We start from the raw sequence: 11,910 nt of genomic DNA on the forward strand, positions 1-11,910 counted from the left end.
AGTTTCTCTTATGTTTGGTGCATCTGTGTATCTGTCCCTGGTGTTTATTTTGTAGGCATAAGCGACACCTGCAAACAAGGTGGATTTCAGCCTGGTTGAAAGTATATCCCTTAAACAAAACCATTTGCTTGATCAATCTTGAAATAATATTTCCATTCTTTAGTACAACACCAGTGTATGTCAGGCAAATTATTTTTTCTAGAACATTGAATCTCAGCTGAGGTATGAGACTTTCAAGTGGGGAGGGGTGTTGAGGCTCCTTGCTCACAGGGTCGCAGTGGTGGGGTGGCTGGGCCAAGTTTCAGTTAATGGTATTGCAATGAGGAGCATCAGTTTGCAGTGCTTGCTAGCATTTGCTGCTGAAAAAGAGAGAGATTGCTCTGAAAACTTTGGACTTTTGTGGTTAAGGGATGTGCTTTTAAGCGGTTTCCTAGCCCATGGGTGTTCTCAGCAAATTTTTGGATGGTCTCAAGAGTGTAGCCACCAGCTCTTGCTGGTGGCCACTCTGACTGTTTTTCCTAAAATACTTAATTTACTTTAGGAAAAACAAAAAAAATGCACAGATACATGTCCAAATCATTGTAATTTATTTATTTAGCATATTTTTGCAGACTCAGTAATAAAAATGTGCAGTTGTCTCTGTTCTTTACTGGACTTAGAATAGAAACACAAGGTGCTTTGCATGTTTTGTTTTTTGGTTGCTTTTTTAAGACTTGCTAGCTAGCAAGACCGCTACTGTGAAAAGTGACTGTATATTTAATATCACGTTTCACAGCAGACTTGCTAGGGACAATTTGACGCTAAAGGAAGCAGCAGGAGACGGGGGTGATGGGGTGGGTGAGACCAGGGCTGGAGCCTGGGGTTCTGTTTCATGAGTTGGGGACTAGGGGAGCCAGTGGGGGCTAGGGATGGTGTGTGGGGAGTGAGCCAAGGGCCATGTCTCGGGGGCCAGAATCCAAAGCCCTGCAGCTGGGGGAAGGATCCTGCCGCCTATCACCCCAGGAATGAAACCTGTGTCCCACCACCCCTGGGAAGGTGGGGAACTCACACTGGGTGCCTGTTCCTACAGTGTTTGTGGCTCCAGAAGGGGTCAGGGACCAGCCCCTACTTGCAGCCCTGGGAGAGGAGTGCTACTTCAACCCCACAGTCACTGCCCAGGATGCTATGACCTCAAGAAAAGCCCCTAGGGGCTGCATTTGGGGAACACTGTCAGCCTATGTACAGTAGATGACAGGGTCAAAGGACTGTTTGATTTAAAGTAGAATCCTCTTTATTGGAAAACCATGGCCCCAGTTCCATCTAGATAACATTGGAAAGGCTCATTTTGTAAGGGGCTCAGTATAGCTCAAATGGGGAAGTGGGGGATTGAGAACCCCTGTTTTAATATAATGTTGCCTCATGCCTTCGGCAAAGGTAACAGACTAGTTCAATTTTGCTGTAAGCAGTACCCCACGTTACTTTGGGATATTTCAGAATTTGCTGCCATGTTCACATCCGTCTCACAGAATTGTTCCATGATCTCAACTTTGTAATGAACATGTGTTTTTCCTCCTCTTGGTTGTAAGGAGAGTGTTGGAGAGATGGGGCATCTTTACCAGAAAGTCTAAAAATGTTAATGGGTGCTGTATGCTAGCGTTCCTACCATTGCACTAGCTACTGCAGTTACCCTCAGACTATCAGCACATTGCTCAGATTGTGTAGATAAGTCCTTTGTCTGCCAACAGCCTGACACTTGAGTGTTCATGGTAAACCCTAAAGATGTCTCACACATGAACTTTAACAGCTCGATATTTCACAGAAACATCCACATAGCGTGCTTGTCCCACAAATAGTCCCACACATCCCCCAGCCATCTAGCTGCCAATCCTAGTTTCCCACGGAATTCAACTCAGCTTATGCACCCTCAATATGAACACACATCACACAAAGTGAGAACCATGCGGTTAAATGTGATGTCAAATAATCCAAAAGCTATAGTACTGAATATTTAATTCAGTTAAACTTTCCATTTTTTAATGTCAGTGAAGCTGCTGTGGAACTTCCCTTCTGAACTGTGTGGAATCCAGAGTCCTTGCCATAGAATGCCGTGAAGGCCTTGATATGTGACTGCATAAAGTTATGCTGGTGTTTTAGAATCATAGAATATCAGGGTTGGAAGGGACCTCAGGAGGTCACCTAGTCCAACCTGCTGCTCCAAAGCAGGACCAATCCACAGACAGATTTTTGCCCCACATCCCTAAATGGCCCCCTTAAGGGTTGAACTCACAACCCTAGGTTTAGAAGGCCAATGCTCAAACCACTGAACTATCCCTCCTCTTTCTCTATTTTAACTTAGTGGAAATTTCTCATTCCTACTGAAATTGTCACCTCAATTGTGAATTGTACTATAGCATTGTAATTAGTGTCTTAGAGCAAGTTTTTGGTAACTGATTAAGATAAATTTTACCCTCTAATACATGCCAGAAAATAAGTGATTATTCATAGGTGTATTTGGACTTCAAAAGTTGAGTTGAAGATGATCCAATCGCAGAAATCTATGCCTCTTTTTTGAAGGGTTATCTTAGCTTTTATGTGTTTGGAATTCACACAACTGAGGAAACAGTTGCAAGCACACTTCATTAACAAACACTTGAAATAGTTAGTAGGCCAATTCTAGGTTGAAATCTTATGGAATCATCTCACACTGTTTCTCTGTTGGGATAGTCAGGAGAGAATAACCCTCATGAATGAAACAAAATTGAATTAAAAATATTGTAAATCTCTGAGATTAACCAATTGAGGTTGCCTGCAATAGCAGGGACCCTGGACTTGATGACCGAGGAGGTCCCTTCCAGTCCTATCTTCCTATGAACTTTTTAGTATTTAAAAAAATCCCATGGTGCTTGCGGTTTAAGTTGTTACTGGTATTGCAGGCCACCTGAGGGAGACTATAAATTCAGTGATCTTTGGATATAGGTATTTCTATAGCCCCTGTCTCCCTCCATCACCCATAACCAGGGTATCCAGATGCTAAATGAGAGGGTAACACAATTACTACACTCGTTCAACTGTACTGTGGAGCGCCCTTTTGATTTTTGTTATGTAAACACAGCTCACCTGTAGAATTGGGTTGTCTGAGAGCATTGAAAGCCTTGTTTACAACTGGTTCTTCATATTGAAATAGCTACGTAAGCCGTACACAAACATTACATTGTTAATGCTAATGGGTAAGTCTGGAGGGATGTAGCAGTTCCATGCTTTTCGTGTGCTGGAGGTAGAAATCGTTGCATTTGTAAAAGGCTTTTTCTCAAAGGTGATACTTTGGGTAGAGGCATCTGTCTGATGTCCTGTCTTTGTATACAGCAACACTGATTGTATGTCAAGTTTCATTTCATTTAGTTTGCAATGCTGTGGCAACTGGAGAATATTCAAATTTTTAGCTATAGAACTTTAGTATTTAGCATTTGGGAGAAGAGAGATCTTTTGTTAAAGAATGAATACTTCCTTCTTTGACCCTTCACATAGGTTGTTAGGGTCATGATATTCTTTCTATATTGCCAAGAAGTCTTTCAGCAAAACAGCCTTAAAATTCCTGATTTTTTGCAAACAAAAAGCCAGGCTTTCTTTGTGAATTGTAAAAGTGGCTAACATTGTCACAAGCCTGCCTTTACATTATTTGCCCATTGCATTTAGGTACTAAGGCAATATTATTTTTAATCTCTTCTTTTAGTATAGGCACCAACCAGATGCTGTTAGCAGTTTGCTCTTGGAATTATTCTTTGGAATGTCTGCCTGAGACCATTGCAACTTGGTCTTAGTAGCTGATCAAACAGCCAACCTCTCTCTTCTTACCTTGCTTACTGACAATTCTTAACAGCATATGCCTCTTTAGTAGCTTGTGCAAAATGGAGGTGGCTGTCCTGTTAGAGAATCACTACCTTCACCATCTGTATTTATCTCTACAGAGAGCCTAGCTCAAGAGACTGAATTTTACCATATACTATGTAGATATATAGAAGGAAATGTAGTGGAGAAGCTCCTTCTTTTGTATCTTACTTGTTCTGTAAATAAACAGAAGAATTCTTCAGGCTCTAAGGCTTACAACTGCCTAAAAAAAGTTAAGAAAATAAAGTACTTCAAGCTGCTTGCTTTTAACATTACTGGTAACCCAATGAAATGAGTTTTCCTAGAAATGATTCTTATAATTAGAAATCCTATTTGAGGGCCATCTTCAGTAGGTTGTCACGTGTTTTGCCATTCCAGGAAATCTTTATGGGAAGAGAACTAGAGCTATACCATATTGGTAGCACAGATTTTGAGCAAGTGCAACTTGATCATGTTAAAAGTTGAAGGAGCTTTTACTTGAATTTTTCTGGGTTAGCTAAAGCTACACTTGCTGCTCTGATGTAAAAATTTCACCTTGCCTCCAAACAAGATAAATGTGAGTTCATGAGTTTTAAAGAATGTTGTTTTAGGTAAACCCTATTTGTCAGGTGCTATAATGCTGATGGAAAGGTGGAGTCAAATGCATGAAGGGGGAAACATTAAATCAACCTTACATTTCTACATGCGAGGCTATCTCCTCTCCTTCCCCTGCCCTCCCTCCCGACCTGGTGAAAGTTGTCCTAGAGTGCTCCTAATCAAGAGGAGTTAATTGTATGTAGTAAGGCACAAACCCATTTGGGAGTGTGGCACAGTGGACTAGGTCCGGAGTCCCTCTGCTGTGGGCCTTACAGCCCTGCCTCACCCTGACCCAGAATAAGAGCAGCAAGAAGTCCTCCAGGCAGCCTAGAGTGGCTGCAGAGGAACAGCCAGTCAGGCTGCTGGAGAGGGTGGGGGTCCAGAAAGGCTCTATATAAGATAAGCAGTGGAGAGCTGGGAGCTCAGTTGCTGCAGAGCTTGAGGAGTGAAGATCAGGTGACTGGCTGGTGGGAAGAGCTACAGTACCATGAACAGCTGACTGGAGAGCTCACTGCAAGTAGGACTGAAGCCCAGGGAAGGCTGCTGAAAACCGGGTGGCTGGCTGGTGGGAAGAGCAGCAGGACCAGCAGAAGGTCAGTGCAGGCAGGCTGAGGCCCAAGGGGACTGGGCACAGAATCTGGCCAGGCCAGTGAGGGTACCAAGATGGGTCCTGCTGGTCTGGTTGCAGACTGAGCCCAGAGAGGCCTGCTGAAATAACACCAGCCGCGATTACCGAGATAGGCCCTAGCTGGGTGCTTGAAGGCAGTGCCTCTGGGAGAAGCCTTAGAGCGATGGCCCCATACCAGGGCTGTGATAAGAACTTGTCCCGTATACACCAGGGAGGGGCTTGGCCGGAAGCTGGAGCTGCTGAAGACTTGCCAAAGACCATCGGCTGGGGGGAAGGGTGCGTTCATGGTTGTGGAATCTACCTGATTGGGTATTTTTAAGACCAGGTTGGACAGACACCTCTCGCACATGGTCTAGATAATACGTAGTCCTGTTTTGAGTGCAGGGGACTGGACTAGATGACCTCTCAAGGTCCCTTCCAGTCCTATGATTCTATGATACACCTCTACCCCGCTATAACGCGACCCGATATAACATGGATTCACATATAGCACAGTAGCAGTGGGGCTGCGGTAGCACTTTAAAGAGTCCAGGGCTCCGGCTGCTGCAGGGAGTCCAGGGCCCTTTAAATCCTGCTGGAGCCCTGCCACCGCTACCCCAGGGCTCCAGCAGTGGGACTTGGGTAGGGCTTTAAAGGGTCTGGGGCTCTGGCTGCTGCGGCGAGCCCTAGGCCCTTTAAATCACCGCTGGAGCCCTGCTGCCACTACCCCTGGGCTCTCTGGAGCCCAGAGCTCTGTAAATCACCGCTGGAGCCCTGCTGCTGCTACCCTGGGGCTGTGGCAGGGGGACTTGCCGGTGATTTAAAAAGCCTGGGGCTCTGGCTGCTGCAAGGAGCCCCGGGCCCTTTAAATCACTGTTGAAGCCCTGCTGCTGCTAACCCAGGCCTGCGGCAGCAGAGCTCCGCTGGCAATTTAAAGGGCTTGGGGCTCCCCGCAGCCAGAGCCCCGGGCTCTTTAAATCACCACTGCAGCCCTGCCACCACTACCCTGATATAACTGCATTTCACCTATAATGCAGTAGGGATTTTTGGCTCCCCACGGCCACATTATATCAGGTAGAGGTGCGTGTGACCAAAAAACAAAAGCTCACACCTGACTGAGAAAAGGGGGCTATTGACAAGAGGTGGGTGCCGCCCTGTGAAAAAGAACTGTGTGCGCAGGCACTATCGACCAGAGAAAGGGGGTGCTAATGAGAGGCAGGATCCAACCCCATTACAGGGATCTTCCCATCCTGATTCTCAGCTGCGTATTAAAGATTTTACTTGTAGTATTTTGGTTGTAAGAATAATATAAATGCTTTGTAAGCTCTTTGGGGCAGGGTTTCTTTTTTACACGTGTGCAGTGCCTACTGCAAGAAGGCCCCTCTTAACCAAGTGCTAATCTCATGTAATAATTCCAAAACACTCCAATACAATCCTAAAGGTTCCACTATGGATGGAAGGGTAGTATGTCAAATTAAGGCTATGGAAGAGATCAACAATCTGTGCCAGGCTGAATAATATCCTGTTCTAGGCGCACGCTGGTGAATTGATTTATGAAGCATATGGCAGACTGAGCATGCTGCCGGGTTACCACAAAACTGAACAATGACTATCTGAATGTTCTGCAGAAAGATGTACTGGGCCAGAGCGAATTCTGCTACCCTAAAGCAAATGTCTACTGTTTTAAAGTGCTGTTTACATTAAAACTCTACCATATTAGTACATTTATTACAAATCAGTTTTTTAAAAAACATCTAGATATGCTGTTGTAGTTTCTTATTTTGCACACATCAAAGTATTTCACACAGGGAACACGAAGCCATGGTATTACAACTGGAATGGAACAGGGAGTAGCTTGAAAATCTAATGGACAGAAATATATTAATGGTTTATGAAAAAAGACCCATCTACAAACTTTGCTTATGAAGACTTCATTTCTGAATGGAAGTCAGCTGTTACCCAGTCCTTGCAAGTGTCCTTGAATCCTGAATGGAGACAGGATGTGTGTGAGGTACCTACTTGAATTAATATTTCACAGAGTAGCTTTTTGTTGAACTGTTTCCACAGTCTGCTTCTCCAAAGTCCAATTGTTATTGGCCTGGCATTGCCAACATTCATGAAATCTCTGCATGCTTATAAATCAAAGAGCTAAAGATGGAAAAAGTGGGAGTTTGGCTCAGTGGTCTAGAAGCACTCAAAATCAGAAGTCCTCACATTCAGGATGTCCTTGAGCAGAAAGTTATGGTGTTAATAAATGCAGAAAGCTATGGTAATAAAATGGCATGGGTGCAGTTGAAATTACAATACACTGAGCAACACGAAAGGTCAGGCTCCCACTACAAAGCCAATTTAACCATGTTGCATTTCCTGTCTGGTTTATGGTGTATATTTAATAACAGGAATATATTAAGCTGCACATTTAGGGGAAAAACCAGAGGATAAATATTATGTGTAGTGCTATGAATTAATCGTGCTGTGGGAACTTTTCTGTTGCCTGACTTGTGATTTTTTTATTATTATTATTATACCTGTTAACATTGCAATCACAAACTTTTCTCTTTTTATTTGAAGAGAGGGAGATGAATAAAAATGATCAGAGCAGATCTTAGCAGTTCTTAACTCTTAAAGGCGGCCATGTCTACACACACATTTGCATTGTTTTAACTAAACGTGTTTGCTTAAATTGATTAGGTTGAAGGGGTGCAAGTTTGTGTGTGGACACTTTCACGTCAGTTGCATGGTTCATCTGGATTTAGCTTAATCCAGTCAAAAAGAGGTTAAGCCTAACAACAATACCCTTTGAAACTGAAATCAGTTTGCACTGGTTTTGTTTGTAAACAATCTAAGGTCAGTGCTCCTTGCTTCTTTACATATCTAAGAGGCGGTAGACCACAGCAATCAGAACAGTATGTATCACCCAAAAGGTTGTGTGTGGCTGATGCATTGTGGATGGGTTGTGTGTATACAATGGACATATGAAGGTGTCCATGGCATTTATGGATGTACTCCATAGCTCGGTCCGCTTAAACACAAGGTTTTGAAATGCAGCCATTATTCAGTTATATGTATGTCTCTCTTCAGACCAAGGACTTTATCATCATCTCTTCATGGAAAGTGGTTTTACATATTGGTGCTACTGTAACGTAAATTATTTGCAATAGGAAATTTTTAATGATTTCATGAAATAGGCTTAAACATTTCTCAAACATTTCCCTTTTGGGCAGGACTCAAGCACAGAGGATTTCAGCCCAAAATTAGTTATTGGAAAGTTCTGAGCAAGTGAAAAGATGATCATAAATGTGCTGGGTGAGTGAAGACTTCTGGCGAGGAGTGGGGCAAATTTAATAAGACACATTAGTATCCCAATTCTGGCCTCAAATGCATGCAATTCTGATTTCTCCTATGAATGGGAGGGTAGAAGAGTGTGTGTGTGTGTGTGTGTGTGTGTGTGTGTGTACACACATGCACTATTGACCAGGTAGGAATGCAATAGGATCATGGCTCATCCAATTGATGTAGTAGTAACAACATATAATTGGACCAGGCTGGTTGAGTTGTGCTCTGATATAGTTTTGCATTATTGAACTCCTAGCCGGGCAGTTTTTTTGCTACTGAAAATGAGGTGGTTGTATAAAGATGTGATGTAAGGTGAAAAAACAGTGCTACATTTTGTACTACATTTGTGTTCTTCAGTCTTCTGTGTATTTCAGACTCCTCAACGACCCTGTGTAATGTCAAAATGAAGAGAAAAGGGTGTAGCAAATAGTCACTCCCAAGTGTGCTGAACAGTGAACTCAGCGAAAAATTGCTCAATGAGTGTGAGGGGCAATATTCACTTGCATACTCCTAGGGGAATTCTGCACCACAAATTAAAATTCTGTGCTCAATGGGAAATTCTGCATATTTTATCTGTCAGAATATCACAGTATAATCACGCCAGTTTCAGTTATTTTGGTAATTTATTTCAAAATACCTGTCAGCAAGCATGTTTGTAACAATACAAAAAAACCCAAAACAAAAAACCATCAGGAAATTTTTTTTGACAGATTCCTTACTAGATGTATTAATACATAACTTTCAGTAATTAATTTTATACTGGAGCATATTTCCCATACCCTTCAGAAGCAATGTAAAGGCTTGGGGGAGTCGGGATAACAGAGGAGTTGAGAGTGCTGCAGCCCACCTCCCATTCAGTCCCTGTTTCAATGCTGTCACCTCACTAGCTCTGGAGCCCACACCCCAGTCTGTGACCCGCCCGTCAGCCCCATGTGCGCCAATCTGTCTGTTCCTTGCCTCACCTGGCTGGTTGCCCTCTCTTCTGGCACCACAGCAGCTCCTGGTGGGTGAAAGGTGTAACTGCAGCACTTCTGCAGAATCTTTATTCTACAGATGAAGAAAAATCTGTAGGGGAACATGAATTCTGCACCTGTCTGGTGCCACAGAATTCCCCAGGAGTAAAGACTTACAGATTTGTAGTTGCCTGATAATGATAGTTACTGCTAGTATTTTGTTTGCCCAGCTGTCACTGCTCCCCTTCTGAACTAAACTAGGGAAACATCAACGGACCATGCAGGAAATTTAGAACAAAGCAATTTGAAAGAGCCTAATAAAACATGTAGCCTGGATTTGTTAGTTGATAATGGAAGCCTGGATCTGTTAGTTGGTAATGCTTCCTCTTGGGTTGACAGTGTAACTGCAATGTGTAAAGATTTTGGACATCATATTCCACCATTTTGATGCCCAGGAGGGAAGAGATTTTGTAATAACATCTGTCTTACATATAACTTTTTATCCATATAGCTCAGTGCTTTGCAAAGGAAGTATTGTTATCCCTGTTTTACAGATGGGGAAACTGAGGTACAGAGTGAGATAACTCAGTAATATACCTGACTCTTAGCTAGAACTTTTTCATCCATAGTTCTCAAAGTGCTTTCCAATAGAGGGCAGTAGCATCATCCTCATTTTACATCTGGGGAAACTGAGGCAAGTGGTGGGAAAAGTCACCTAGTGAGTCAGTGGCAGAGCCAGGAATAGAACCTAGGGCTCTTGAGTCCCACTCCAGACCAGAATCACTTTGCTTCACGTCTCATACAGTTCTATGCCATCCCTCGTTCTCTAGCAAGAGAGGAAGTGACTGGCCGGGGGGGGGGGGGAGAGCATGTCAAAGGCAGACAGGGGGTGGAATGTTCAGTTTTACACTTTGCGTGTGCCACCAACATTTCGCCATAGGTCACATCTCCCTCTGTCTTCCAGTAGCTTGTGGGCAGAAGGGAAATAGAATGTAAGTGGCTAATTGGAATGGAGTCCCAGACTTGGTGGCTAGCAGGAGGAGTGATCAAACAAGTGTCTTCACTGGTGAGGAGGAATGAACGTGCAGGGTGTGCTCCTGCCCCCAGAGAGAAGAGAAGAAGGAAAGCTATCCCACGCAGAGCTCTCTGGTCTGGGGTAGTAGCTGACCAGCAGCTTTGTATCTGATAGACCAGTGGCTGTGTCCATAGAAGTGGGACAGTCTTCGTAGAGAGGGTGTGTTCTTACCATGTGTTAGCAGGTAGAAATAAGGAGTGTGGGGGAGTCTAGAGTTTTCCTTGTTTAAACTACAGCATCCTGGTCTTTGCTAGGATTTTACCATCTCATGTTAGGTAGCATGAGGTAAGAACATGCCTGTTTTCCCGGTGAGACAAGGCCAGAGAGAACTAGGCTTAGCATGTTGACTAGCCTTAGTCAACAATTTTTTAGCACTTCTGTCCCAAATATAACTGACTTCTGTCCACCATGATCACCTCACTGTATACAGCTGCTCAGACACTGCAGTCAATATCATATGAATGTCTAGAGGCATATGCAATGTTCTTAAAAGGCTAACCTTTACTGTATTTACCAACAGTTTAACAAGTTTTCCAAGGCTCAGGTAAGCTGAGAAATATGATTGAAATAGAGCCTTGGAATAAGGATGAAAACAATTTGTCTCTTCAGAGGGTGGCTGGAGGGCAACCAAATTGTAAATATGAATATTATATTTAGTTTTGCATCTCATGTGATAATATCCCCTACTGTACAGTCAGTCCTTAGCCATTCAGAAGGCTCTGAGGGCCCCATGCCACTCCCACTTCAGTCAATGAGATTTGTGCCTTTGTCTTCAGTGGCAGCAGGCTCAGGTCCTATTTGGGGTCATCATGTTAAATTAAAACACCTGCTCTAGAATTGTATGTTACATTCATGTCAATAACAGAAGAATGCATTGAAGTTAATGTCGTGGCCCATCCCAGAGGAATTCTTACCAAACATTGCCCAGACTGCTTGCAGACTGGTCTGCTCAATTAAGTCCAGTAGCACTGAGTCGGGGTGTGTGTGTGTGTGTATATATATATATATATATATAAAAATAATAAACAAGCAAAAGACCCTAGAAATCTTATAGACTGTTTTTGATCAGTAAATCCCAAGGCATTTTATGAAGGGGGTCAATATGATTATCTCTGTTTTAAAGACAGGGAAACAAGCACTTACCAAGGTGAAGTAACTTGCCCAAGGTAATCCAGCAGGCCAGTGGCAGAGCAAGGACTAGATCTCGGGTCTCCTGAGTCCTGTGCTGTATTCGCTAGGCCTACTGAGGTCTCACTGCTTCCCATTCTTAAGTGTCTGAAATCATGATCCTTCATGGTAAACTACATTCCAGGAACATGATGCTTTTTGCATGTGTCTTGCTAGCAGTGAGGGTGGAATGTTCTGTCTATTCATGAGTCAGCTTCTCTCAAAGTGACTGAGTCGACTCTTTCTCCCCGAGTTGAAGCTACACGTGAATTCCCTAGTACAGTAAAGCTGGCAGAACATGCAGCCTTTGCTACAAATAATTTTCCCCCTGT

The sequence above is a fragment of the Gopherus flavomarginatus genome, chromosome 11 (assembly GCF_025201925.1).
Source record: "Gopherus flavomarginatus isolate rGopFla2 chromosome 11, rGopFla2.mat.asm, whole genome shotgun sequence".
Lineage (NCBI taxonomy): Eukaryota > Metazoa > Chordata > Testudines > Testudinidae > Gopherus > Gopherus flavomarginatus.